The 27,640-nt window shown below is 43.1% G+C and overlaps 1 long non-coding RNA gene across 4 annotated transcripts in view; it reads left to right on the forward strand.

The window, feature by feature from the left end:
• Positions 1 to 27,640, forward strand: part of LOC143963619 (uncharacterized) — a 463,825-nt gene that overhangs the window by 285,565 nt on the left and 150,620 nt on the right. For all 4 annotated transcript variants that reach the window (XR_013271009.1, XR_013271011.1, XR_013271010.1 and 1 more), the window contains exon 3: positions 7,815 to 7,922. This is a non-coding gene — a long non-coding RNA (uncharacterized LOC143963619). The remainder of the gene's footprint in view (positions 1 to 7,814; positions 7,923 to 27,640) is intronic.

Here is a 27,640-nt window from a genome sequence, read left to right on the forward strand (position 1 = left end):
AATGCAGAATCTGCTATTTAAGCACCTCTGTGTCAAGATGGTCAACCAAATCTCACGGAATATTACCATCCAATAAGAGATGCCATACTTCTCAAAATGTCCGCCTGGAGCCAATAGCAGGAGGCAGCCAGCAGCATAAAATAACACAGGACTACCATTATGTCAGCAGGTGTACTGCAGTCCAACACCAGCCTACAGTGAGGTCTACTTAATAGTGAGACAGAAAAAAGTGTGGGGCAGCAACCAAGTAGCTACCCTGTAGATATTTTGGAATGGATTGTCACCCTCTCTGGAACAGGCAGATAATTTGCTTTGTAAGTTTGACCTATTATTTTGACAATCCATGATGCCAAGGTACACGTGGATGCTCCATTTCCTAATTTTTGAAAGCAATCACAAACAAATGGTCTTCTTTCCCCCTGGCACCAATAGAATGGATAGAATAATTTTGGCATTATTATGGAACTCTGGTGGAACCTTAGGCAAAAAGTTCAGCTTTGGATGCAATACAATTTTAAATAGAAAGAAATGTTGCTGTTTTTTTGTGAGCCAATGCTCTCATTTTTGATACTCTCTCCACTGATAAAAAATCAGAAAGACTGCTTTCAATGACAAATCTCACCATTTTGAAGATCGTATCTCACCATTTTTAAGATCGTATCTCACCATTTTGAAGATTGCTTAAAAGATGGCCCTGACAAGTAGTTCAGAGCTAGTGGCAAATTCCACTTCAGAAATAGGGCTGCTCTTGAAGGTATACATTCTATGACTAATTTCCCAGAAGCATCTTGGTAAATCCAGAAATATCAGCAACCTGGACCTTCAGTTAGCTCAAGTTCAACCCTAAAGCCCCGTACACACGAGCGGACTTTTCAACATCCAAAGTCCGACGGACTGATTCCGTCAGACTATTCGATCGTGTGTGGGCTGCAACGGACTTTTGACTCGCCAAAGTCTGAAGGACTTTAGAATATGGAACATGATTCAAATTTTTCCGAAGGAACTCCGCCGGACCCGGTGCCTTCGAAAAATTCGCTCGTGTGTATGCTATTCTGGCGGACTAAAACCGACGCTAGGGCAGCTATTGGCTACTGGCTATGAACTTCCTTATTCGAATCCAGTCGTACGTCATCACGTTCGAATCCGTCGGAGTTTAGTGTGATTGTGTGTGGCCAAGTCCGCTCAGCCGAAAAGTCAGTCGGAACTCTGTCGGAACTCCGACAGAACTCCGGCAGAACTCCGGCAGAACTCCTTCGGAAGTCTGTCGGACATAAGTCCTCTCGTGTGTACGGGGCTTAAGCCTAGCCAACATTATAAGAAGGCTACAATGTCATGAACCCTAGGTTGCTTTAGGTCAAAGTCTGTTTTTAGCGCAAATGTGTTGATCGGCTGCTTTCTGGCATTCAGTAACAACTCTACTACCTTTTGCAAGCATCCCTGCTCTATTAATGTTTGCCTCTCCACAGCCAGACTATCACATTCAGTCTGATGGGGCAGGAATGTTAAAGCACATTCTGGGAGCAGGGGCTGGATAGCAGATAAAGAAACTGTGGATCCTGAATTTTTAATTGCCAGATTATATGAAACCAGGACTTTGTGGACAGTGGGGAATTGTTGCAATTAAAACAAATACCACTCGAGTGACTCTTCAAAGAAAGAGTGCAATTAGTGGGACAGGGGGAAATATCACCATGAACCATGGAAGTTATGCATTTGTTGTGTAAAAAATAAGTCCATCTAAGGCACAAGGCTCTCAGGAGAAGTAAATGGTAATTCAGTAAATTTTCTCCACCACCACAGATTGTCCCTCAATTTATTTCTTATTCTTTGATCCAGGTTGTCTCAGTTCCAATGACACATGAAACCGTGTTGGAAAGGACTAATTGCACACATTTTACCACTGGTATGATCGTCACTAGCATTCCTACTAACCTGGAACATTGGGGTTAATTTATTAAAGGCAAATAGGCTGTTCACTTTACAAGAGAAGTTGCATTTTGCAATGGAATTTGCACCAGGACTCAGTGAATGCGGTGAAATTTCACTTTGCAAAGAACACCTGATCACACGCAAGGAAGAAAACATTTTTTTTCCTTGCACATGATTGGATGATGGTAGTCAGCAGAGCTTCACCTCATTCACTAAGCCCTGGGAATAATTCCTTTACAAAGCGTAACATTCCTTGCTTCAAATAATGTAGAGGCAGCGCTAAATCTTGTAATTGAAACTGTGTATAACGGTGTATACCCAAATACAAATCTAATGTTCATGTGCAAAAAAAAAAAAAAAAAACAAGTGGGTTGCAGTAAGAGCTTGAGCTACAGCTTCTCAGAAAATCTGGGTATTAACGTGGGCTTCCAAGTAGATTTGGCTCTAGGACTGAAGCAGATCTTTTTGCGTCTTAGTAGCCAGCTGAAGATCTCTAGGGTGGACAACACCTGGTCTTGGTGATGTAAAAATTACTGTTTGCTCTAGCCTACCACAAGGGCATTGTCTAGATAGTGGAAGAGTCTTATGCCCTGTTATCTGAGCAGTGACAACCTGTCCAGGGGTGCCGCCCACGTAATCCATGCACCCGGCCCCTAATCTACATGCAGGGCACCAGATGCATAGATTCCAATGTTTTTTTTAAAACACATGTTTAGAGCCGGAGGTTCAAAAGGGGTGGGCTGTCCACCCAGTTGTGTGGCATTAGTGAATTAATATTCACTAATGTCTTTCTGTTTCCTCTCTCGGCCAATCAGGAAGCGGGTTCTGAGACCCGATTGGCTGGGAGTCCTAAGACCAGATTGGCCATGAGTCCTAAGTCCTGATTGGCCGGGAGGAGAATTGACCAGGACTTGGGAGGAGACACGGGGGGTAGCCGACCCCGGGATTGGGTAAGTGCAGGGCTGGCGGGGAGGCCTGGCTGGTTGGCTGGCTGGGGGGGAGGGGCTGGCTGGCTGGGGGGGCATGGGCCTCGCCCCCAAGAAAACTGTGCACCAGCCGTCACTGTATCTGAGACCAGCAATAATAGCTAGGAAGTCCAATGAAAAGGTGCTTGGAGGAGTAGAGAGATCGAAGGGAATACACAAAGATTTGTAGGCTTACGAAAATGATTAACATGTTACATATTACCATGCACACCAGAGTGAGAGCAATAACTCTAGGGATAATATTCATGGGTTCCTCTAGATTCATGGCCTGTATGGGACTTTTAAAGTGTTGCCTATGGAAAATATAGTATACTAAAGTTCATTGTCATTTTGCAGGGAGATGCAAATTTAAAGGGTAATTCCACTTGAAAATAATAACAAATAAAAAAATTAAAATAATATAGCATATACAATTGCGACTCAAGTCATATTATAATTTAATGAAATTAAAAATTACCTTTCTTTTTCAATCTGCAGCTCTGTCATTTTCTGTAAAATGCAATGCAACATGGCTACCTGGAGGTGTTCTGTACACAGAATGTTACAAGTCAGATATCAGGCATCCCCTGCAACACAGCTAAAGGGATGCAGACTCTGCAATTTTCCTCATTAGAGCCCTGCAAGTGCAGCACCCACTGATAATTAGGAAACCACTCCCATTACATTCATAATGCACATGGACACAGACAAACACACAGGGATTTCTTCAGAATAACAAAAGGTAGGACTCTGCAACAACGTTTGTATCCATCCTTGTAATGTACAAAGGGGACTTTTTTTTCTCAACAAAAGTGGAGTTACTCTTTAAAGCTGGACATCTTGTGGGATATATTTACTCATCTTTTATATTTTAACAAAAAATGGGATACATACTGTGTTTAAGCGACCTAGAATTAACTTGTTTACTGAAATTTTGAGCTTGAAAAACAGCTCTGGCAGAGAAAGGGTTAAAACACGCATGGGAGCCCCACTACAAGAGTATAATTTGTATAATTTCTGAAGTTGGGCTTTAAATACCATAGGGTAAGCAACAAAGAATGATAAAGGGACGTAAACACTGTTAGACGTTCATAGGTGCACATCATTTTTAGGTAGTATATATACTGGCTACTGTGTCAGAGTGAAAATCAAGGTGACATTTAGAAGTTCCTTAAATGCTGCACAAAAAACTTCCTCTTTTATAACAGATGACAACAACGCTATTGGGGAACTACTTCTAAGAAATTGACAGGAGTTGCTTCAAAGATTGCGTTGCTAACCTTCCTGGCTCAATTTCCAGGATAACATGTATTAATAGTAAATGAAGGAAATAAGGAAGTATTAATAGGCCTACATTAAAGTACTCAGATCACACTTTAGGGGTTGTTTTTCATCCAGAACCTGCTTGGGATCATTTCTGCAGATAACTTCTGAGCAGATTCAGGAACAAATAATGGGCAAAGATGGCGCAGCTTTAAAAGTGGGTAAAAACATCAAGCAGAAAATGCTATTCCAACCACTGTATGAAGGGACACAGAATATAAGTAACACATAAAACCCCCTAAAAATTAAGAGCACAGTGTATCAAAAGTAATAATAGTTAAAAAAAAACTGATGATGAATGATAATAGCTCTAAAAAATATATTACAAACAGGGGCGGACTGACAACTCATGGGGCACCTGGGCAATAGGAGATTATGGGGCCCCAGGCAATAGGAGATTATGGGGCCCCGGGCAATAGGAGATTATGGGGCCCCCGGGCAATAGGAGATTATGGGGCCCCCGGGCAATAGGAGATTATGGGGCCCCCGGGCAATAGGAGATTATAGGGCCCCCAGGCAATAGATTATGGGGCCACACAGTATACACACACACTCATACAGTATACAGACACACAATATACACATACAGTATACACACGCAGAATACACATACACACATTGAAAAGGTACTGGAGAAGTGGGACAGCTATAATTTTGGGATTTTATTAAAAACACAGATTTTTACATACTGTCCCTGGTTTTATTGAGGCTGGCAACCCTGATGGGGCCCCTTAGTGGCATGGGGCCCTCGGGCAGTGCCCAAGTGGTCAGTCCGCACCTGATTACAAATAATAAATAAAACCTTATTTTCTGTTTAGAATAGTGTAAAAAGGTTAGAACTTCTGTCAGGTTTTTATGGCTGTGCAATAAAATATTAGCATATACGTATATGATGTATTTGAGTTTTACACTCTGTGCCATCATTCCAAACCACCAATTGTACACCAAATAAAGGGAATGTTGTTATGCCTAGGTAAGCAGCTTACATGTTGGGTTTTTTTAGACCAAAGGTTCACTTCTTCGAGAGTTGGCTTGAAAGTTTTACTTTGTGGATAAACAAACAACATTGATGCAAACAAATCATTACAAAACAGCTGTAAGCCCTGGTTCACACCAGTATGGCTTTGAAATCACGCTACTTCAGCACCATTTCAAGGACAAAGATCAGTACGATTTGCACCTCTGATTTCATAGCGGCTTGCGACTTTATTTAACAGAATCTATGCAAGTCACAATGAAATCTAAAAAAAAAGTAGTGCGGGAACCTTTTTTCAAAGTCATGAGCCACGGCAATTTGAACGGTACTATTGCTGGCAATGGGGTGCAACTTGTCAAATGCCATGACAAATCGCACTGGTGTGAACTGGAGCTCACTGTAGCTGAAGCTTATACAAAGTGTAAATTTAAAGAATAAATCTTCCAAATATATACACTGATCAAATTATCTACTGCATTAAGGATATATTTTACACATAGTTACATAGTAGGCGAGGTTGAAAAAAGACACAAGTCCATCAAGTCCAACCTATAATTGTGTAGGATTAGCCATTACCATCAAAAATTAGAGGTGGGGGGGGGGGGGGGGGCTGCAGGAGGTCACTTTAAACATGTAGGGATGTGGCTTTCCAAACAAATGTACAGTAGTATCTAATCTTAATTACCAAGCTGCAGCCAAATAGGCTTCATATACAGTATAAAGCCTGGTTCTATAAATGTATAGCAGGCAGTAATTTAAAGATCGCTTTTAGCCATCAATTATAACAATGAAGCATCTTTTTGGTATCTGAAAGGTTAGATATAGTACAGATGGGTCAGTATCCATTTTTATGAATAATGATGATCCAACTACATAATAATCACTGAAACCGCCTCACCTATATGCATTCTGGCAACAACCACATCTTGACAATGGCGATCTGGTCATAAAACATGTTTATACAGCCCCTACCATACAAAACAAGCCACAGGAACAATGGTTCAAATAATGCACAATACATTACAAACTATAAAACGTAAATATAAAATTTAATACATTGGTATTAAACATGAATATGAAAAATATAAAAACTATAAAATATGAAACAGCAAACTTGTATGAATGCATAATATACAAATAACTAGGATAACACTATAAGTAGGCTTTCTAACAGAAAGGGTTTAAAAAGATTTGTTTCATTTAACCCAGGGGGGTGGTAGACTTTACCTAGACTTGCATTTTTGCAAGTTTGCACTTTAAATCAACTTGCATTTTTTTCATCAAAATTGCCACCTCTTGTATCAATATTTTCCATTTAATGAATATTATTATAGATTCTGCACCAGAAATGGTGTTCTGTCTTCCCAACAGAATGGTCAGTACAGACAACAGCATATCATACCACTGTATGGACTATATTTTTCTAATTTATTTTATTTGTATGTGTCAAACCTTTTTACTATTTTTATAATAAAAAATGTATTTTATCTAACATGTCTCCTCTCTATATAGTCCGTCATTGTAGGATACTGGGGGTCTCCCTGGTTATTTCTAAAAGTTTTATTCATATTGTTTGGATGAGGACCAAGTCTATTTTTATTTATCTCCTTCAGATCCACGCTATAGCTGAATGACAGCTACAGCGTGGATCCTGACCCCTTACCACGTGATCAGCTGTCAGTTAATGAAAGCTGATCATGTGACGTAAACAGAAAATCGGTAGCGTGAGGAGAAAAAAAAGCCGATCACCGGCCCCTGTTGAAGGGACATCGGTCCCAAGCAGGGAGAGGCGAAGTGCCACAGTGCCCACAAATTAGTGCCACCTATCAATGCCCATGTGTGCCACCTATCAATGCCCATGAGTGCCACCTATCAATGCCCACCAGTGGTGCCTCATCAGTGCCACCTAGAAGTGCTGCCTATCAGTGTCGTTTACCAGTCCCGATCAGTGCCCATCACTGCCACCCATCAGTGCCCATCAGTGGCAGCTATGAGTGCCACCTATTAGTGCCCTTCAGTGCCACCTATCAATGCCCTTCAGTGCTACCCATCAGTGCCACCCATCAGTGCCTACCAGTGCCGCCTATTAGTGCCCACCAGTGCCGCCTTCTCAGTGCCTGTCAGTGTTGCCTTATCAGTGCCCTTTAATGCAGCCTATCGGTGCCCATCAGTGTAGACTCATCAGCGTACATCAATGAAGGAGAAAAATTACCTGTTTGCAAAATTTATGAACAAAATATGAAACAGTTTTGTATTTTTTTTTTTTTATTCGGTCTTTTTTCATAAAAAAAAAACAGAGGTGATCAAATATCACCAAAAGAAAGCTCTATTTTTGGGGAAAAAATCATTGATTTGGGTACAGTGTTGTAGGACCGCGCAATTGTAGTTCAAAGAGTGACAGCTCTAAAAGCTGAAAATTGGTCTGGGCAGGAGGGGGGTTTAGATGCCCAGTAAGCAAGTGGTTATTATGCATTATGTTTTGTAGTGCAAAGCACAAAATGGCGCATCAGTATGCCATTGTGCATATAGTTGAATGAAGTGTCGTTTTGTGACATTTCAATAAAGTTAAAAAAAGTAAACACTGTGATGAGTTCTAACAACATGTTGCATTACCCCTACAGAACTTCCACCAAGATATGTGTGTCGCATGGACCATAACAGGTGCCTGTGGGTGCAAACAGGCTCTTACATTTACACTGTAAAGAAAAAAGAGAATCTTATTCGGTAAAGTAAGTTGTTTATAATTATCAACATATTTACAATAACTACAGGAACCACATCTAAAGGTTCCTTTTTGTTTACAATGGTCACCTCATGTATCTCCCATATATCAATTACTATCAACCCACATACTTGCAGGTACTCTATATGCATACCCTTAGGCTCGGTTCACACAGGGGCGACACGACTTCAGGACGACTTTGTGAGGCAACTTGGAGACGACTTGAACATGACTTAGACACGATCTGGGGCGAATTACAAGTTACCCCAGGCCAGGCGACTTTTGCCGTGGCCAATCAGAGAATTTTCATAAATTTGGCGTGGAGTTCCCCCTTCAGAGCTAATAATTCTGTCAAAGTCGCCTCCGTATATACAGAGATCTGACTTGGAGGCAACCTCCATTGAAATCAATGGGTACAAGTCGCCTACAAGTCGGATTGAAGTAGTACAGGAACTTCTTTTGAAGTCGGAGCGACTTCAGTAGCGTGCATTAAGACGGCTCTCATTCACTTACATTGATTTTTAAATGTGGTCCGACCTGAGGCGACTAGGGGCGACCTGAAGTCGGATCGGAGTCGCCCCTGTGTGAACCGAGCCTAAAGCCCAATACACTCTATCAGATTATCTGCTGAGTTTTTCCTTCAGATTTACCAAAACCATGTAGTAGAAGGGCCTGCCTCATTGCATACACATTGAAACTCCTAAGGTTTGTCCTCATATTATATGGTTTTGGTAAATCTGAAGGAAAAACTCAGCAGATAATCTGATAGTGTGTATGGGGCTTTAATCATCTGAAGAAGAAAGATGTGTCTTTAGTATAGAAAGGACAACATGCAATATTAGGTGTACATCAACCTATTTTTTTTTAATAAATTGTTTTTCAACACAGGTGGTGTAGACTTTTCTGTGTTTTGGGTAATGCATAAAAATGTGCATGGTAAACCCACTTTCAAAACTTCCCAAGATTTTTAGATATAATATTTCTCTGGTATGCATTATTTATAATACTCAAAAGAAAAAAAATAGTTGCAACTTTCAACAGCAGTAGGTTTTTGTGTACCATTCTTTATTTTTCAATATATTTTGCACACAGTTTCATAGTGATGATTATCCATATTTTTCTCATTTGTCAGGGGATTTTAATATTATTTCATTATTCTGTATTTGAATAAGGGCATGGGACTGCTTTTTACTCAATTTATACAAACTCAAAATATTGTCTGTCATTTAAAAAAACACATTTTTTAGATTAGCTTGTGTATTACACTTTTATTTTTTACTTTTTACATATAGGTATTTCAGTGTCACTCTCACTAAATAAGTCCTCCATTATCTCCACAACTTGCTCCCTAGGTTCATCATCACTACTTCCCTGCCAAAATGTAAAGTATATGTGAATACCTTTAAAGTATACGTTGTAAAACAACCCATTCAGATTAAAACAGAAATGAATATGAAATATTTGTGCATATATAAAAAATATTATTGTAAATAACTTTTATTTATATATATATACACATACACATACACATACACACATATATATAAATATATATATATATATATATATATATATATATATATATAGTAATATTTGGGGGTTATTTTAGCTTAAAGGTAGAGCTTACCAGAGAGCTGAGTCCACGCCAGATATGGCGTTTTAAGGGCTTGTAGGCCCACTTTTATTAAAGAAAGAAAAGTCCGATAACAAAATAGTTGCCCACACAGGGGTTTCAGCTTTCCACAGCAATAATGTACGTAGAACCAAAAATACCAAGCCACCTGGCTCTCTTTAGCAGCACTGCTGCTCAGACTAATGCTGCAGCCCTCTCGGCTCTGTAACAGGGTTCCTGTACACCCAGTACCTCAGCACTCTTTACGAGTTTCTTTTTTTCAGCCCACAAGCTTGGACCCTCTGTCTGCTCTGACAGACCGACCTGTGCAGCCATGCACACTTCTTCTCCCTTACTCGCCTGGACTCCTCGGGAGGGTGGAGCCCAGAACCATGGTCTTGGCTCTGTTTTAAACCCAGGACCCACCTGTGCAATCATCCAGCCAGACTTCTGGCTGTTCCCAAAACCCGGTCCCAGGATTGGAGATTCCGTACTACCACAATATATATATATATATATATATATATATATATATATATATATATATATATATATATTATAAGTGATCACATAATCTCTGTTTAAACTGCATAAGGGATTTAGAGAGCCAGTGGTGCAGAAACACCAGTACACTGATCTTCCCAGTAAATGACTGTGCAGGGGGATCTTTCAGCACAAGCCTTGACTGTGACAAACGGGTATCAGACCCCTGCCCTTCTCACCCCTTTGTGACAAAGGACCGGCCAATCTCACACTGCACTGTCAATTGCGTAACAATGCCACTCTCAGCTGCATCCTGCGCAAAGATTTTCCAGCTCGCTCCCCCACAATCTAGTCACTGGGTTAAGTTAATAAATCATTTAACCCTTTCACTGCCACCACCAACTTTTACGGAATAGTCAGAACTTCCACAAGATTAGCAATAACAACTATGATTTTAGAATAAAAGAATATAAACATCTGTAACACACTATGGGGGACATGCAGGGAAAACAAAAAAACATCATCTTAGCTTGCACATGACTGACCATCTGAGGAGTGGTTTATGGGATGCCATTATGTTTATGTCCCAAATGCAGTTTTCTATAGGTACTCATATCTCTAAGCACCCACCAGGTACAGCCTGCTAACATGCATATTGTGCAGCCTGAATTTAGCTTTAAAAGGAATATAAACTTGACAGGGTTCGGATGCCTAATTCGCCTAGGAGAATTGGGCTGGTTCTGCTCCCAGTACTAGGTTTATGATGTTTGGGCTCAAAATGCTACAAATTAACTGAGGGTGGTAAATATGTCTATATTCTGGCTGTGCTATTATTATTTCATGAGTTATGAAACATGCTGAATAGAGTTGAGGAAACAGTTCGGGCCGAGCAGTTCGGCCTGCCCCCTTCTGACGTCACAGACCAGTGTATACTGGGTCAGTGACATCATAAGGGGTGGTGCCAACAGGTGAGGTATCCAGGTGGTCCTGCTCCCCTTACCAATATAAGAAATGTCAAATAGCTTAGCCTGCAGTAGGCGACCAGTCTTCATGTTGGCAGGAGCGTTTCTATTTTTTTTATTTTTCGAGTGTGGCAGGTGACATGATTGGCGATGAATTGTCAAAAATGGCCTCTGTGTTTTTATTACTTTTTGACAATTTTTTGGTTAATTGGGTAGGGGTACTATGTACCCGATACTTGTTAAAGGACCTTGTAATGGGGGGTCAGTTTGTGATTGGGGGAAAGTCTGTGATGGGGTCAGTCTGCGATGGGGGGGTCAGTCTGTGATCGGGGACAGTCTATGATGGGGGGGCCAGTCTGTGATGGGTCAGTCTGTGATGGGTGCCAGTCTTTGATGGGGGGACAGTCTGTGATGATGGGGCGTTAGTCTGTGATGGGTCAGTCTGTGATGGGAGGCCAGTCCGTGATGGTGGGCCAGTCTGTGATGGGGACAGTCTGTAATGGGGGGCCAATCTGTGATGGAGCATCAGTCTGTGATGGGGGGCCAGTCTGTGATGGGTCAGTCTGTGATGGGAGGCCAGTCCGTGATGGTGGGCCAGTCTGTGATGGGGGACAGTCTGTAATGGGGGGCCAATCTGTGATGGAGCATCAGTCTGTGATGGGGGGTCAGTCTGTAATTGGGGCATCAGTCTGCTATGGGGGTTCAGTCTGTGATGGAGGAGCAGTCTGTGATGGGTCAGTCTGTGATGAGGGCAGTCTGTGATGGGGGGCCAGCCTGTGATGGGGGGGCAATCTGTGATGGGGCCAGTCTGTGATGGGGTTCAGTTTGCAATGGGGGGGACAGTCTGTGATGGAGGGTCACTCTGTGATGGGGAGTTAGTCTGTGAGGGGGGCCAGTCTGTGATGGAGCATCAGTCTGTGATGGAGCATCAGTCTGTGATGGGGGGCCAGTCTGTGATGGGTCAGTCTGTGATGGGAGGCCAGTCCGTGATGGTGGGCCAGTCTGTGATGGGGGACAGTCTGTAATGGGGGGCCAATCTGTGATGGAGCATCAGTCTGTGATGGGGGGCCAGTCTGTGATGGGAGGTCAGTCTGTAATTGGGGCATCAGTCTGTGATGGGGTGTCAGTGTGTGATGGGGGAGCAGTCTGTGATGGGTCAGTCTGTGATGAGGGCAGTCTGTGATGGGGGGCCAGCCTGTGATGGGGGGGCAATCTGTGATGGGGCCAGTCTGTGATGGGGGTCAGTTTGCAATGGGGGGGCAGTCTGTGATGGAGGGTCACTCTGTGATGGGGAGTTAGTCTGTGAGGGGGGCCAGTCTGTGATGGGTGGTTAGTCTGTGAAGGGGGGTCTCAGATGAGGGGCCTGTGGTGTGCACAGGAGGCTGGGATGTGGAGGATATCATGTGGAGTCATAGTACCAATATGACACTTGGACCTCCGCTAGAAGAACAATTTTCTGACCGGAACCACGTGAATTTTAATTTACTACCCTTGGTATAAAGTGAAGAAAGGAGGGGGGGGGGGGGGGGGAAGTCATTGTGGCTATGTTATGGAAGGGGGGGGGGGGGGGTCAGAGCTGCTGAATCTCTGGTTTTAACACAGAGAAGAAAATGACAAATAAAATGTAATGTCTAACCATGAACAAAATGACTGCTACATTCTAGAACTATTAGATAGAACTATTTGTGTACCCAGTATGCATGGCCATTACATAGCACAGTACAACCAGAAACCTGACCAGCGCAGAGATGGATGTGCTCTCATGCCTAACATGATCATCCTGAAATTGTAAAGCTAAAGCTAAGGGGGGACTAGCAGGATCTCCAGGTATTTCACACAAAGCAATACAATTTCTTCTAAAAGGAAAACATTTTTTAGTCTCTTTATGATACAATACTTTTAGGGTCAAATTTCTGGAAAATGTATAACCTCAAACTTAAAGCAGACCTTCACTAAAAAGTGAAGCTGCTAATGTGTCTGTCTTCCCCCTCCTCTAACATTTTTTGGAAGGTTTATTTGATTTTTGCGCCGGGGAGGCCCTTTTTCAGACAGATGAGAATTGTAAAAATGTTCCCCTCCTCCCCACTCACAACCTCTTGGGATAAATCAAATATCTCAGGAGGCTGCGGGACCAACCTGTCAGTGCAGCACAATCTAGCACATGCACGTTGGGTTAATGGCTGTCCAATAGCCAAGGTGGTGAAGAATCAGCCCAGGTGAAGACAGAACTGCATTCCTGTTTATTAAATTATTATTTTAAAGATGTTGTTGCTCTTTAAAAAAACATTTAAACCCAAAGATAATTCCTCTTGAGAAACGTGATATGCTCATTTATTTTTGTCCTGAACTCTTCTTGTGACATACTACTCAATTTCCTCACCTCTTTCTATATTTGTAGTGCCTAAAAGGGGAACTGAAGTATTGTATCTAACATACTGCAACCAGAGTGCATTGTATATGATTTTGTACACCAGTGTGTGAGTGTGAGATTTCCTGCTGAGAACCACCTGCGTCCTGTTTCGCACGACTACCCAATTGCTTATCCACCACTGACAGTCTCTTCATATGAATTAAATCATGTACAGTATATTACTTGTCATCATTATTAAAGTCCCTCCATTTTCTTATATTACTGTTAACCATGTGTATAATGTAAGATGAGTGAGAAGAGATATCAGATACATGACCATACTCTATACTTAAAGTGTTACTAAAACCAGGACCCTACATTCAGTATATTTCCCACAGTACAGAGAACATGGAAATGCAATTATTTTAGTAAAAATAAAGTGATAAATACCTTTTCGCATCAACAGTTAGAGCAGTTCTGTAACTTCTATCAGTGTAAGGCTAAAGCTTGTAGGAGGAGTTTTCATTCTCCCCCGGTTGCCTATCAGGCTGCAGGACTCCTGCCCCTCTGTCTGGACAGTGCTGGTTGGCCCTGTTCTGATCACATGCACTGTTCCAAGAAAAAAAAATGCACACACAAACTGAGCATGTGCAGCTTGCCCCCAAGGCTCTGTTCTATTAGCAGATAGATTGGGGACTGTGGAAAAAGACAGGGTCAAACAGCCTTTTTGCACAATGCAGATGATTAACATCTACCACAGTGAGTATAACAAGCATGCTTTCCTGCCTATACAGACTGGTTTTATTGTTGTGGGATTAGTAACACTTTAGTAACACTTTAACCCCACCCTGCCCAGCCTATACTAAAATGATGGCCGGGCAGTGACTCTCCCATTCTGCCGGGATGTCATGTGACTTCCAGCAGAACAAGCTGCTTGCGCGCGCCCCTGGGGACATGCAGTGTGGCGTTTGGTAGTACGGTGTGTCACTCCGACACACCGAATCTCCAATCAAGGGTAAAGAGACCATGATGTAGGCTCTTTACCATGTGATTAGCTGTGTCCAATCACAGCTAATCACAGCTTTACCAGGAGTGCCAGTTATCATTCCTCTATTTACTGCTGACAGGGCGGGAGTAGAGGAAAGCCGATAAGCGGCTGTCCTGACGAGGGGATCTGCACTGATAATCAGTTCAGTGATTATCAGTGCAGCCCCATCAGCGATGCCCACCAGTGCCCACATGTGAGCCCACCAGTGATGCTCATGACTGCCCACTTGTGACGCCAATCAGTGTCATCCTGTGATGCCAATCAGTGTCTTTCAGAATTGCCTGTCAGTGCCCATCAGTAATGCCTGCCAGTGTCTCCTCATCAGTGATGCCTATCAGTGCCCATCAGTGCTGCATATTAGTGCCTCCTCATCAGTGCCAATCAGTGCCACCTCATCAGTGCCTGTCATTACAGCCTCATCAATGCCCATCATTGAATGAGAAAACATACTTATTTACATTTTATAACAGCAATGAAGAAAAACTTTTTTCAAAAAATTTTAGTTTTTTTTAAATTTGTTTGTTGAAAAATAAAAAACCCAGTGGTGATCAAATACCACGAAAAGAAAGCTCTAATTATGGGGGGAAAATTGATAAAATGTTATTTGGGTATAGCATTAAATGACCGCGCAATTCTCATTCAAAATGCGCCAGCACTGAAAGCTGAAAAATGGCCTGAACAGGAAGGGGTTAAAAGTGCCCAGTATTGAAGTGGTTAAAATGTTACTAAATCCACAACAGTAAAATCAGTCTGTGTATGCAGTAAATCTTGCTTTCCATACTCACTGTGGAACCTAAGTGGTTAACCCTCTGCATTGTATAAAAAGCCTGTTTGATCCTGTCTGTTCCTCCCCTTCTTCCACAGACCCCAAACCATCTCCTGATAGAATAGAGGCTAGAGGACAAGCTACACATGCTCAGTTTGGTGTGTATTTCTAGAGAGTTTTCTTTCTTGGGAGAGTGCATGTGATCAGCACAGGGCCAATCAGCACTGTACAGACACAGAGTCAGGGGTCCTGCAGCCTGATAGGAAAGTCAGAGGTGAATGAAAACTCTTTACCAGACACTGATAGAAGTCACAATATGCTCTAACTGCTGATGAGACGAGGCATTTAGCAGTTTATATTTATTAAAATGATTGCATTTCCATGTTTTCTGTACTGTGGGAGACCGGACATAGTGAATACAGGTCCTGGGTTTAGCAGCACGGTAATTGATGACTCATTCTAGGTATATTAATGCCGTGCAGGTTTTGAGCATTTCACTTATAGGCCAGCACCCCACAGAAAGCTACTTTGTCTCCCAGGCATTTTTTCTTTCTTCTAAACCAATTATTGTACTTTTCCAAGTACTCCTTAAAGTAGAGTCCTAGCTAAAGCCTAACGAGTCCTAAAAATGCTCCCAACCCCTCCCAATACCTATACTAACTGTGAAAAAGATGCATATACTACCTATTTGCATCTCACTCCAATCTGGTCACGTGAACTGGCTCCCCTGTGTCAGTGGTGGATGCAGAGAAGAAGAGGGACTGCTGACAATGGGCCTATGGGTGACATCATCACTCCCAGTTCTAGCTGGGTGCACTCTCCATTCCCCTGCACCTGCCCCTGGCTGACACAGAGATCACATGACCGGATCGAAGTGAGCTGAAAATAGATCAGTATATACAGTGCCTTGATAAAGTATTCATACCCCTAGACATTTTTCCACATTTTGTCATGTTTCCTCTCCCCTCCTGAACCATGCCAAGCCACATGCTTTCATGGTAGGGTGCACTCCCCAATGCATCCTTGTCCCCATGTTGATGAGGAAAAGGGCCTCATCCCCACAACCCTTGCTCGTTGACTGTGGGGAGGTCCAGGGAGAGGGGAGACTTGTCGGAATCTGGAAGCCTTCTATAACAGGCACCCCTACGCATTCACCAATAAATGGCCAAAGTAAATAAAAAACCCAGAGCCAGTTTTTGACAAGTCCTTTAACCACTTGCTTACTGGGCACTTAAACCCCCCTCCTGCCCAGACCAATTTTCAGCTATCAGCACTGACGCATTTTGAATGACAATTGCGCGGCCATATAACACCGTACCCAAATGACATTTTTATAATTTTTTTCCCGCAAATAGAGCTTTCTTTTGGTGGTATTTAATTACAGCTGGGAGTTTTATTTTTTGCTAAACAAACAAAAAAAAAGCAAAAAAATAAATAAAATATATCATGTTTCATAGTTTGTTATAAAATTTAGCAAACAGGTTATTTTTCTCCTTCATTGAAATGCGCTGATGAGGCGGCACTGGTGGGCACTGATAGGCTGCACTGGTGGGCACTGATAGGCACAGTTAAGGCGGCACTAATAGGCACAGATAAGGTGGCACCGGTAGGCACAGATAAGGCAGTACTGATGGGCACAGATAAGGCGGCACTGATGGGAAAAGATGGGCACAGATAAGATGGCACTGATTGGTGGCACTGATGGGTGGCACAGATGGATGGCACGGATGGGTGGCACTAAGGGGCACTGATAGGTACCACTGATAGATGGGACTGATGGGCACTGATAGGTGGCTCTGATAGGTGGCACTGCTGGGCACTGATGGGCAGCACTGTTGGGCACTGATGGGCACTGGTAGATGACACTCATGGGCACGGATATGTGGCACTGGGGTGCAGCACTGTTGTTGAGGCAGATTGTTGGCACTGATAGGTTGCACTGTGGGCACTGATGGGTGGCACTGTGGGCACTGATGGGTGGCACTGATGTGGGGCACTTTTTTAATACTTAGGTGGCACTGGAAGGGGGCAGGTGGGCACTGATGAGCTGGCCGTGATTTTTTTTTTCTCCTTGCGCTGTCAGTTCTGTTGTGTCACATGATCTCATAGAGTCTCATAGACTCGCTGATCACAGAGCGCGCCGCGCGCGCCCATTAGGGGGCACGCAGGCCGCTCGTGCATGGGACGACGTCAATAGACGTAGTCCCGGCAAAGCAGGTCCGCGCTGTAGCCGTCATTCGGCTATAGCGAGGATCTCTAGTGGTTAATAAAAAATGCACAAAAAATACCTGTCCCCTAAAGTAAATCCAGTATCAATTATGATTAATGCTGCCCACCAACCCACACAAAATAAATAAAATGTTCACACCCCAGGTTTGGCTCTGGCCAACTGATAGCTCTGATTCCCACCTGCCGCTAAATACACTTAGGGACGGGGTCACCTTGTGATGTCCCTGAGTGGCCCCATCCCGCGTTGTGTACCCAGTGTGCCCAGTCGATGATATCACAAGGGGGCAGGGTCACCTAATGACCTCCCTGTGACAGCCACAGTCTTTTCTCAACACTCCAATTTGGAGTCTTTAGCTATCTTGATTCGTTGGCCCAGGATACTTTGCCCCCCATGCTCCACATCAGAGTCAATTCATCCTGGAACCAGGGCAAGTTGAGATTATACTCCGAGGTGAGAGGAAGAAAAAAATATTATTTATAAATATTATCTGCTTTAAATAGCCTACCTGCCAGCAATTGTTCCACAAAAACATTTAAAAGAGAACATAATTACAATTGGGAACCATTGTGGAACCAGCAATTCTGAGGCAAAGAACACTTTGGTCAGGATTATATAACATACAGAACAGATTTTGTGGGTAGAGCAATCAGGAGTCTGTAATGTACAACATAGTATACCAAGTGGAGAGGCAGGAGCTTGAGTAACTAACTAACAACAATTTAACCACTTTCAGACCGGACCAATTTGCTGGTCAAAGACCAGACCACTTTTTGCGATTCGGCACTGCGTCGCTTTAACTGACAATTGCGCAGTCGTGCGACGTGGCTCCCAAACAAAATTGACGTCCTTTTTTTCCCACAAATAGAGCTTTCTTTTGGTGGTATTTGATCACCCCTGCGGTTTTTATTTTTTGCGCTATAAACAAAAATAGAGCGACAATTTTGAAAAAAACGCATAATTTTTTACTTTTTGTTATAATAAATATCCCCCAAAAATATATAAAAAAACATTTTTTCCCTCAATTTAGGCCGATACGTATTCTTCTACATATTTTTGGTAAAAAAAATCGCAATAAGCGATTATTGATTGGTTTGCGCAAAAGTTATAGCGTTTACAAAATAGGGATATTTTTATAGCATTTTTATTAATAATTTTTTATTATTTTTTTTTTTACTAGTAATGGCGGCGATCTGCGATTTTTATTGTGACTGCGACATTGTCGGGGACCCATCGGACATTTTTGACACATTTTTGGGACCATTGTCATTTATACAGTAATCACTGCTATATCAATGCAGTGATTCCTGTGTAAATGACACTGGCAGTGAAAGGGTTAACCAGTGGGTGGCAGTGTAGGGGTTAAGTGTTCCTAGGGGTGTGTTACTAACTGTGGGGGGGTTGGGCTTTCATTTAGTGTACACTGATCTCTGCTCCAATCACATGGAGCAGAGATCAGCGTCACTAGTTGCTAGGCAGAATGGAAAAATGTTGTTTATACAGCATTTCCTCCATTCGGCCGCTCCGTGAGACGATCGCGGGGATGCCCGCGGCGATCGAGTCCGCGGGTCCCGTGACCGGACTCACGGGGGTCCCGACCAGCGCGGGAGCGCGCCGCCGCCGGCGCGCTCCCGATGGCAGGGTGGCATCGAATATTGGACGTACATGTACGCCAATATGCCAGCCCGTGCCATTCTGTCGACGTACATCGTCGTGCGCTGGTCGGGAAGTGGTTAAGATGTCATTTTTCCCCACTTACCACCAACATTGTAACGTTTTAGACGAAAGCACTCAAGCAGAGTGTGGGACGTTTTGTTACATTGGTGGCAGCAGTGGGATGCTTCCTTCAGTCTGGGACATCCAAACCTCCACCTGGATCCAAGGTCCGGATAGCAGGAGAGGAGGAGAGGTACAGATATCAGCCGCCATGGAAGAGGAATTCGAAAGGAGGTTGTGAGAGAAGCAAATACAGCACAATGACCCAGTATCAGAGCAGGTCCTGCTGGGATGGTATGATTCTATCTGCTGGGAACACTGGAACGAAGCGCTAGCCCATGAGCAGCGACACAAGGGAAAAACTCTCCCCTCCTTCCGGGTAAGGTACTAGTCGCAGAACTTAGAGTTGCAGAGTTAACCAGGCTGGTCCAGATGGATGTATGAGAGCTACAGACAGAGCCCTCTGGTGGCATGTATCCCACGCACACCCTTGAACAGCGAATGACAGACCAACAGAAGGCTTTGGCTACAGCAACCTGGGACTGTTGTATGTGAAGCTGACAGGGGGCCCTAACTTTGGGAGTGATTTTGAGTGGCGGTTGGACGAAATCATGGATTTTAGAGAAGAGCTACTGAATGTCTCGGAAGTGCACTGGGCACTGGAATATTTAGAGTTTCTGGCCCTTCAGGAATGGGAACCGGAGATCGCCTACAGACGGCTGCTATACTCTGCTCAGTGTCAAGGCTGGGCTCCCTTTGCCTGGGACTATCAGGAAATACCAGTTGACAGCTCTGAAATCATGGCTGGGGGGTGGGCAATGCGCCATAGTAACAGTGTGCTTTGCCAACCTGCCCCCACAGCTATGGACGTGGAGGTCTTATGGCGGATGCAGCAAGTGCTGACTGACCTTGACGAACCTGTTTCTGCACAAGACAAGGTTGGATGAAGGAATGTGCCTGTCCAGCAGCATTCCAGAGAATCTGCAGTGCAAAATCTGGAGATTGCCATCCCCAAAGCTGAAGTGCTGACAATGGGGCAGAGCTCTGCTAACCTCTGCCCAGCACCAATAGCATCTTCTGGGTTCCACAGACAGGAGATGGTGAACCTCTATCCCCAGACACCAGTTGCAGAAACCGGGGATTTGATAGACATTTCTGCTGAGGAAGTTCAACCTGGTGAGCCTCCAGCAGAAGAACTGGTATCAGGGCCAAAATTCACTGAGCTCTGCCGAGCGCAAACAGCAGCATCTGTGAAGCTACAAGTGACTCCTCCATCTAAAGTGCTGGCCACCGGACAGAAGGTCCAAGACCTCTGCCCCACACCTGTGGCAGTTCCAGGGTCCCATGGTGAGAAGGTGATGGTCACACCCAATGGTTAGCCAGAGCGGATGATGTGGAGTCCCCAGCAGAAGTGCTGGCAACAGGGCAGATTACTACCAACCTCTGCCCAGCACCGGCAACAACTACAGAGTTCCAGGGAGCGAGGCAGTCGGCTCTTCTCCCCAGCGACAAGTGGATGTTGTGAAGCTTCTACTGTTGATTAATCCAACATCCATTAGGATAATTGCATTGAGCCCCCCAAAGTGAGTGATGCCTCAAACAAAAACTCTTTGAAATTATTTGTCAGTCATGATAAGTTTTAGAACTATATTCTATCACACTTCAGCTAAAGAAAATGTACAGAAACCAAACAATTGTTGTGCTATCAATGTTATTTAAAGCTAAAAAATCAGTATGGTCCACTCTGAAAACAATTCTTCCATCCATCCATTCTATGGACAAGTAATTGAATGCTATAGGGACATCACAAGATTGGTTTGTTAACTGGTTGTTGCAATCTGCATTTAAGTACAGAATATCTGAAGCAGTGGCGTCACTAAGGTGGGGCCAGGGGGGCTATGGCCCCAACAACATTATACTGTTCCCCTTCATGTGCCCACCCAATTAAAATGCATTTTTCTATATGTGTAGCGGGGGCTGATGCCGACCCCCCCACACACACATTCCATCAGCAGGACACACTGTAGTGAGGCTGAAACTGACAGGCTCTGTGAAGGGAGTGACACAAGCAGAGCTGCAACTGAGGGCGATTTTCACCCCTCCTTCTCCTTGAGTCCGAATTGTGGCTCCTCAATTACCTGATGTGCACCCAGCATTGCTGTCTAATGTGGAGGAGAGAACACGGTACCCTCCAGCAGAGGCAGGGCTGCCTGTGTCTTTGACATGATGGATTCCTGTGCTCTGTAGTGAGGACAGTGCCGGCTGGCTCAGATTACACTTTGCTTTGATTCCTGTCACACAGACAGTCTGGAGCATGACTAGAATGGCAGCAAAAAGGTCAACAAGTTTCACTGATGATATGATCTAATCTAAATGTTCACGTGCATAGTGTCTGGCTTTGTTTCTGACTGGGATGGTGTGTAGTGTTTCTGGTGTGGAGGATGGACTCCATATTACTTCAGGCTCTTCATGTATTAGGAATAGTGTGAACATATGCAGGGGAGAGGGGGCTGGCTTCTGTTGTCAATTCTCAGGTTTCCTCTGCCCAGACTTCCCCTGACATGTGCTTGGGATGGTCTGAGCTGTGACCTGTCATATGGGGTGCTGTGCACAGGACACTATATTGCCACTTTCACACTGATTCGATTTAAAGGCGTTTTATAAATAGTGCCTGTAAAGCACCTTTCCGTTCACTCCAGTGTGAGAGCCAGAGGGTTTTCACACAGGGGCGCTGCACTTACAGAATGCTAGAAAAAGTCCTGCAAGGAGCATCTTTGGGGAGGTTTAGGAGTGGTGAATACACCACTCCTAACCCACCCCTGCCCATTGTGGTCAATGGGCAGCGCTGCCAAAGTGCCTGCAAATTCGCTTCGGCAGCAGTGCTACACAGGCAGTATTAACCCCTTCTTTGGCCACTAGTGGGGGTTAAAAGCACCCCGCTAGCAGCCGAAAAGCACTGCTAAAACTACGGTAAAACTAGTGGTGCATTACCACCAACACTCTCACCACCCCAGTGTGAAAGTGGCCTATGAGTTATTATATGGTTATTCTATGAAGTTTCCTTTTCTTCTTCTTCTTATCACAAGTTCTCTATGACCCCTTTCACACAAGATATCCAATCAGGCTCAGGTCGCATCAGTTTCTTAGTCAGACCTTATTGGACACAGCAGTCTCTCTTATAGAGCAATGCCCACTGACACCCACCGCCATCCAATCTGATCCTGTCCACCAAAAACAGACAGATAGAGGTCCTATTTTCCATCTGTCTGGTGGATTGGATGGCATCAGATGAAAACAAAGATGCCGTCCATTTTCATCCAATTGCCCTATAGATTAGAGCAGGACTGTGTACGTGTCCACTTTAAATAGCGGAGAGGACATGGATCTGTCATCCACCCATTAAGAGGGGATTAGCAGACAGATCCCCCACTGAGCAAGCAGATTCCCCTTTCACGGAGGCGCCCCCGTGAAAGGGGCCTAAAGAGTTCACAAGTCATGTGCACAGCTGTGTATGGCAGTGCGGGTGTTTTTCTGCATTCAGGCACTCCACGCATTGCAAGTGGGCCTCCAATGCACTTCAGCACTTATATACATGTCTGTTAGATTCTTTCTTGTGGCATAGCAATCTAAGCTTATTTTATGGATACAAGAAAGCTTTTGGTTTATTTAACCATGCCCCTTTAAGCCACTCCAATTGTTAGCACAATCTGGCCTTACCAACTGTTCACTGTGGCGTGCATAGCATGCCACATTACAGCTCTCCTTGGGGAACCAAACATCTTTTACAATCCTATCGTTTATACTACAAAAAAAGCGTGAACCCCGCTAAAGTGTTCCAGTTTGGCTTGAAGAAAAGGTGGCAACCCTAAGCCCAGCAGCTCTCATTAACCCAGCCCAGCAAGCAATTCAGGGCCAATGGGAAACTAATAGCCAGAGGATTATAGGACTATACCAGCGGGCCCAGGACGATTCCCTGGGAGTGGACTGGAGCCCCCAGCATGCCGAGTGGGAGGGGGAAGGAGAGAGGACCGGGAGAGGAGAAGAGGAACCACAAAGCTGCCCAGCTGTTCACAAGGTATGTATACATTTTCAAGGCGCTGTGTGTGTGTGTATAAAGCCAAATACAGTATATATTTTCATTTTAAATAGTGTAGAGAAGGGTTAAGATCGTTGTTAAAAGTTTTTGTTACACTCTGGGGGTTATTTACGAAAGGCAAATCCACAAGTGAAAAGTGCATTTGAAATTGTACCGCAAGTGCACTTGGAAGTACAGTCGCTCTAAATCTAAGGGGTAGATCTGGAATGAGTGGAAGCTCTGCTGATTTTATCATCCAATCGTGTGCAAGCTAAAATGCTGTTTTTTATTTTCCTTGCATGTCCCCCTCGGATCTACAGTGACTTTAATTCCAAGTGCACTTTCAAGTGCACTTGCAGTGCAAAGTGAATTTGCCTTTAGTAAATAACCCCCCCTGTATTTTAACTGCTGGTGTGATTTATTTTCTCTGTCCTGGTGAACATTATCACCTGGACTGAAAGTGTGTAAAAATTCAAGAGTTTGAGTTGTCATCAGAACAGGTCTAATGTTCACTATACATATTACAAACTGACCATAGATATTCAGTACAGTCAACTTTAGATCTACCAAAGATATGTAATATGAGGGCCTACCTAAACTACCCAATCAATTTTGTTATGCTACTGCACTACACACTTGTTGGGAAATCAAATGCCTCGTATGCACGATTGGACTTTCCGCCAACAAAACCATGGATTTTTTGTCCGAAGGGCGTTGGCTCAAACTTATCTTGCATATACACGGTCACACAAATGTTGGCCAACAATAAGAACGTAGTGACATACTAAACGTACTATGTGGTTTTTCAGCTCTTTAGCGCCACCCTTTGGGCTCCTTCTGCTACTAATTTCATATTACTAAAAGTTTGGTGAGTGCTGATTCGCGCTTTTCTTTTCACGTTTTTCATTTATCGCTTTTCATTTCACACTTTTCCTTTCGTGCTTTTCATTTAGTTTCTGAACGGCCGTTCGTCAACCAGACATGTTGTGGAATCGGAGAAGATAACGTGTTATTTATTATTAGCCTTGAAGTTATTGCTTTGACATAATTTGATTTGGTATATTTTCTATATTTTTGGATGCATAGAATGCACTTTTTGGTTAAGTTCTATTGGCAGATAGCATGTCTAATTTATTTATTTTTTATATTTTTAATGCACAATAAAAAAATTGTGTAGAATAATACTTGGCTTTGTGTTTTACTTCAAGTGACAGTTTGGGAGTAGGCAATTACATTTTAAAAAATAAAATGTAAAACTGGCAAGGAACACCAACATAGTTGTATCTTTAAAAGGAAAGAGGAAGAAAACACTGCGCTAAAGCCAAAAAATTAAAGGTCAGCTGCTAACACTCAAACAAACAAAGTTTAGTGGAAATGGACAAAAAATAGTGTAGCGCTAATAAATCAATTAGTGATCTAAAACTGTGTTTTAGAAAAATGGTAATAGAATCAATCCTGTAGAGCACACATATACAATGATGTGCATATGTGAAATAAATGACAATAAAAAACAAACTGAGAAACAGCAAATTAAGTGAGATCAATAATTCACTAAATATATGGATGCAATATATAAATGCACATGAATCCCAATGAATATCAACAACTGAAACGTGTGTCCCAATGTATAGTCAAAGGTGGGGAATATCAATGTTGATCTTCCCAGCAGCAGAATGGACCACCACACAAATCAACCAGTGACAACGGCTTGTCTGGAGTTATATCAATTATAGAAAATGTAATACTCTTACCAGAAGGATTGGACACACCTGTCATATGAACAGTGGGTCGTAAGCGATTGAGATTGTGACTGGTCTCAATCAGGTGGTGTGCGTTTTCAACGGGTCCTGGGGGTGAGTCGTCACCCTATCATCTCTGGATTTCACGATTGGCTGGAACTCCTGATATAGATGGCTGTATCATATGTCTTCAGGCTCCACAGAGTCACAAACACTCACGTTTGAATGGCATCCAAAGTGTGATGAATCATGAAAAAAAGGTTCAAAAAGAAAGAGGGGCTCCAGATGGTGCAGGTCAGAAGGTAACCATTAGGTTTATTGAAAAAGTCATCAAGAAAATGACATAAAAGCAACGAGTGGTCACAAATAAAATCGAACATAAAATAACGTTAGAGCAATGTGGGGTACAAAAAATGCAAGCCCGACGTGTTTCGACAGCAAAAGGTCTTCAACAGGGGCATATTGTAACCCCTCACATTGCTACTCAATTTATAAACTGACAAATATCCAGACCGCCTATGAAGGGGGCGGGGCAAAGGCTAAGGTCAAAGTATGTGCTAGATAATCGTCCAATAAACTAACAGATGTCCAGACCGCCTATGAAGGGGGCGGAGCCAAAACAAAGATCAAAATATGTGCTAGGTTATCATCCAATGAATACACACTAAGGTGCCTATGAATAATCCTCATAGCACATCAATCCCAAATGTATTGTAACATAAGCCATTTAATCCCTCCATCTGAGCAAAAATATGCCCCAAATGTTATATAGGATGAAAGCATCAAACACAAGAAATCAAGTTAAAATTAGAAATATATAACTACAACAGGAGATCCTGTGTCCAGCTCTCACTCTATACCTGCAAAGCCACCGGGGCTGTGCATCATCCATCAGATCATGGATCATTGGGGAAGAGTGATTAGGTGGATCATCCGTCCCTCAGTTAGTCCGAAACAGTGGTATTGAATGCCAGAAATAAATGACAGCAGTCCAAGCCCCTCTCGTTCGGGGGCTGGATGCTCGTCATAGTCACTGGGAGCAGCCATCCCTTAATCAGCAGCATTGTTACAATGATAGATAAATTCTGCTGTGTAGATCATACGGCATCCTTGACATGTGTTTATCCAGTAACCATAGTAATGCACAGGACGCTGAGTGGAACGCTTCCTCGCTCCAGATCACATGACACTTCCTCGTTCTAGATCACATGACTTCTGACGTCAGCAGTCTATGTGATAGGCACCAGCGCTCAGCACACATAATCACTGATGGTGAAGTGGGCGTCACCGCAGCCGGTGTCCCCATACATAGCTTTTGGACTAGCGGAACTGGATCTCATGGCATAAGGAGGTAAAACAAAATAATATAGTGAAAAGATAAAATAAAAAATGACAATCAGACATATTGTACAATCAGACATGTGCATAATATTACATGTAGAAAAAACATGGAACAAAGAAAAAAGCTTAACGTAGTCCCACCACAGTGCCTTGCGAAAGTATTCGGCCCCCTTGAACTTTTCTTTTTTTTTAAACTTTCTTTATTTATATCACATGAGTCCAGAGGGGTGGAACAACAATTACGGGGAGCAAAGACATTCATTTCTCACATAAATATATCTTATATCCTATAGAGCATAATCCATTTTCCTCTTCTTTTATATAAATAAAACCAAATTATTTCATTTACACATTGCATATTCCGATTTATATATATTATCTATCTATTCCATTCTTATCCATTATAATTCTTATTTCCCCCAGTTATAACTCCCCAGACTTCCCTCATCTTTTATCTATTTTCCCGTTGCTCAACTAACGAAAAGGAAAAAATATATATATTTATATAAAAAACAAAAAAAAAACAAAAAAACAAAAAAATAAATAAATAAAAATAAAAAATTATTATTATTGTTTACCCCCATCCCCCCCCCTCCCTCCTCCCTCCTCCTCTCCCTCTCCTCTATCCCCTCACCCCCCCACAAGAGACAAGTACTTCCCAGCCCCCATAGGGGGGTTCAAACGCATTCAAGTACGTGCGGACTCACTCCTCTGCTATGTTCCCCATAAGATTCTTCCCTTCCTCAGAATTCATAAAAGAGTTCCAAGATCTCCAAGTTTCATCATATTGATCCTTTCTATCTTGGGCAGAGAGAATTAAGTCCTCTATGGCACCTACGTTTCTTACTCTATTTAGCCACATTGCAATTGAAGGTGGTCTGGGGTCTTTCCATCTGAGTGCAATTCCTACCTTAGCTGCATTAAGTAGATGGCATATCACCGATTTCCTATATGTTTGTAAAGGTATTTCTGTACAGTGAAGCAAAAAAAAGGCCGGATCTTCTGGGATCTCGTATGATGTAAATTTTTGAGAGATCTTTTGTACTTCTAGCCAATATTGTCTTATCTTAGGGCATTGCCAAAATATATGCATCAAAGTCCCCCGTTCCTTTTTACACCGCCAACAACGGTCAGAAGCCTCTGGAAAGAACTTACAGAGTTTTGACGGGGTATAGTACCACTGCGTCAATATCTTATAATTAGATTCCTGAGTCCGCGAACAGATCGATGAGTTCAATGCCAGATATATAATCTTCTGCCGTTGTGTGGGTGAAAAAGTCTTTCCCAGGTCTTTCTCCCATTTCTCAATTCCAGGCATTTTAAAACCTTCTGGAGGGGCATTCAGCAATTCATATATCTTAGAGATTACCCGTGAAAGGGGCTCTTTCTCCTCAAAATATATCTCA

The sequence above is a fragment of the Lithobates pipiens genome, unplaced genomic scaffold (assembly GCF_037356315.1).
Source record: "Lithobates pipiens isolate NorthernLeopardFrog02 unplaced genomic scaffold, aLitPip1_a1.2 Scaffold_8, whole genome shotgun sequence".
In the NCBI taxonomy this organism is placed as follows: Eukaryota; Metazoa; Chordata; class Amphibia; order Anura; family Ranidae; genus Lithobates; species Lithobates pipiens.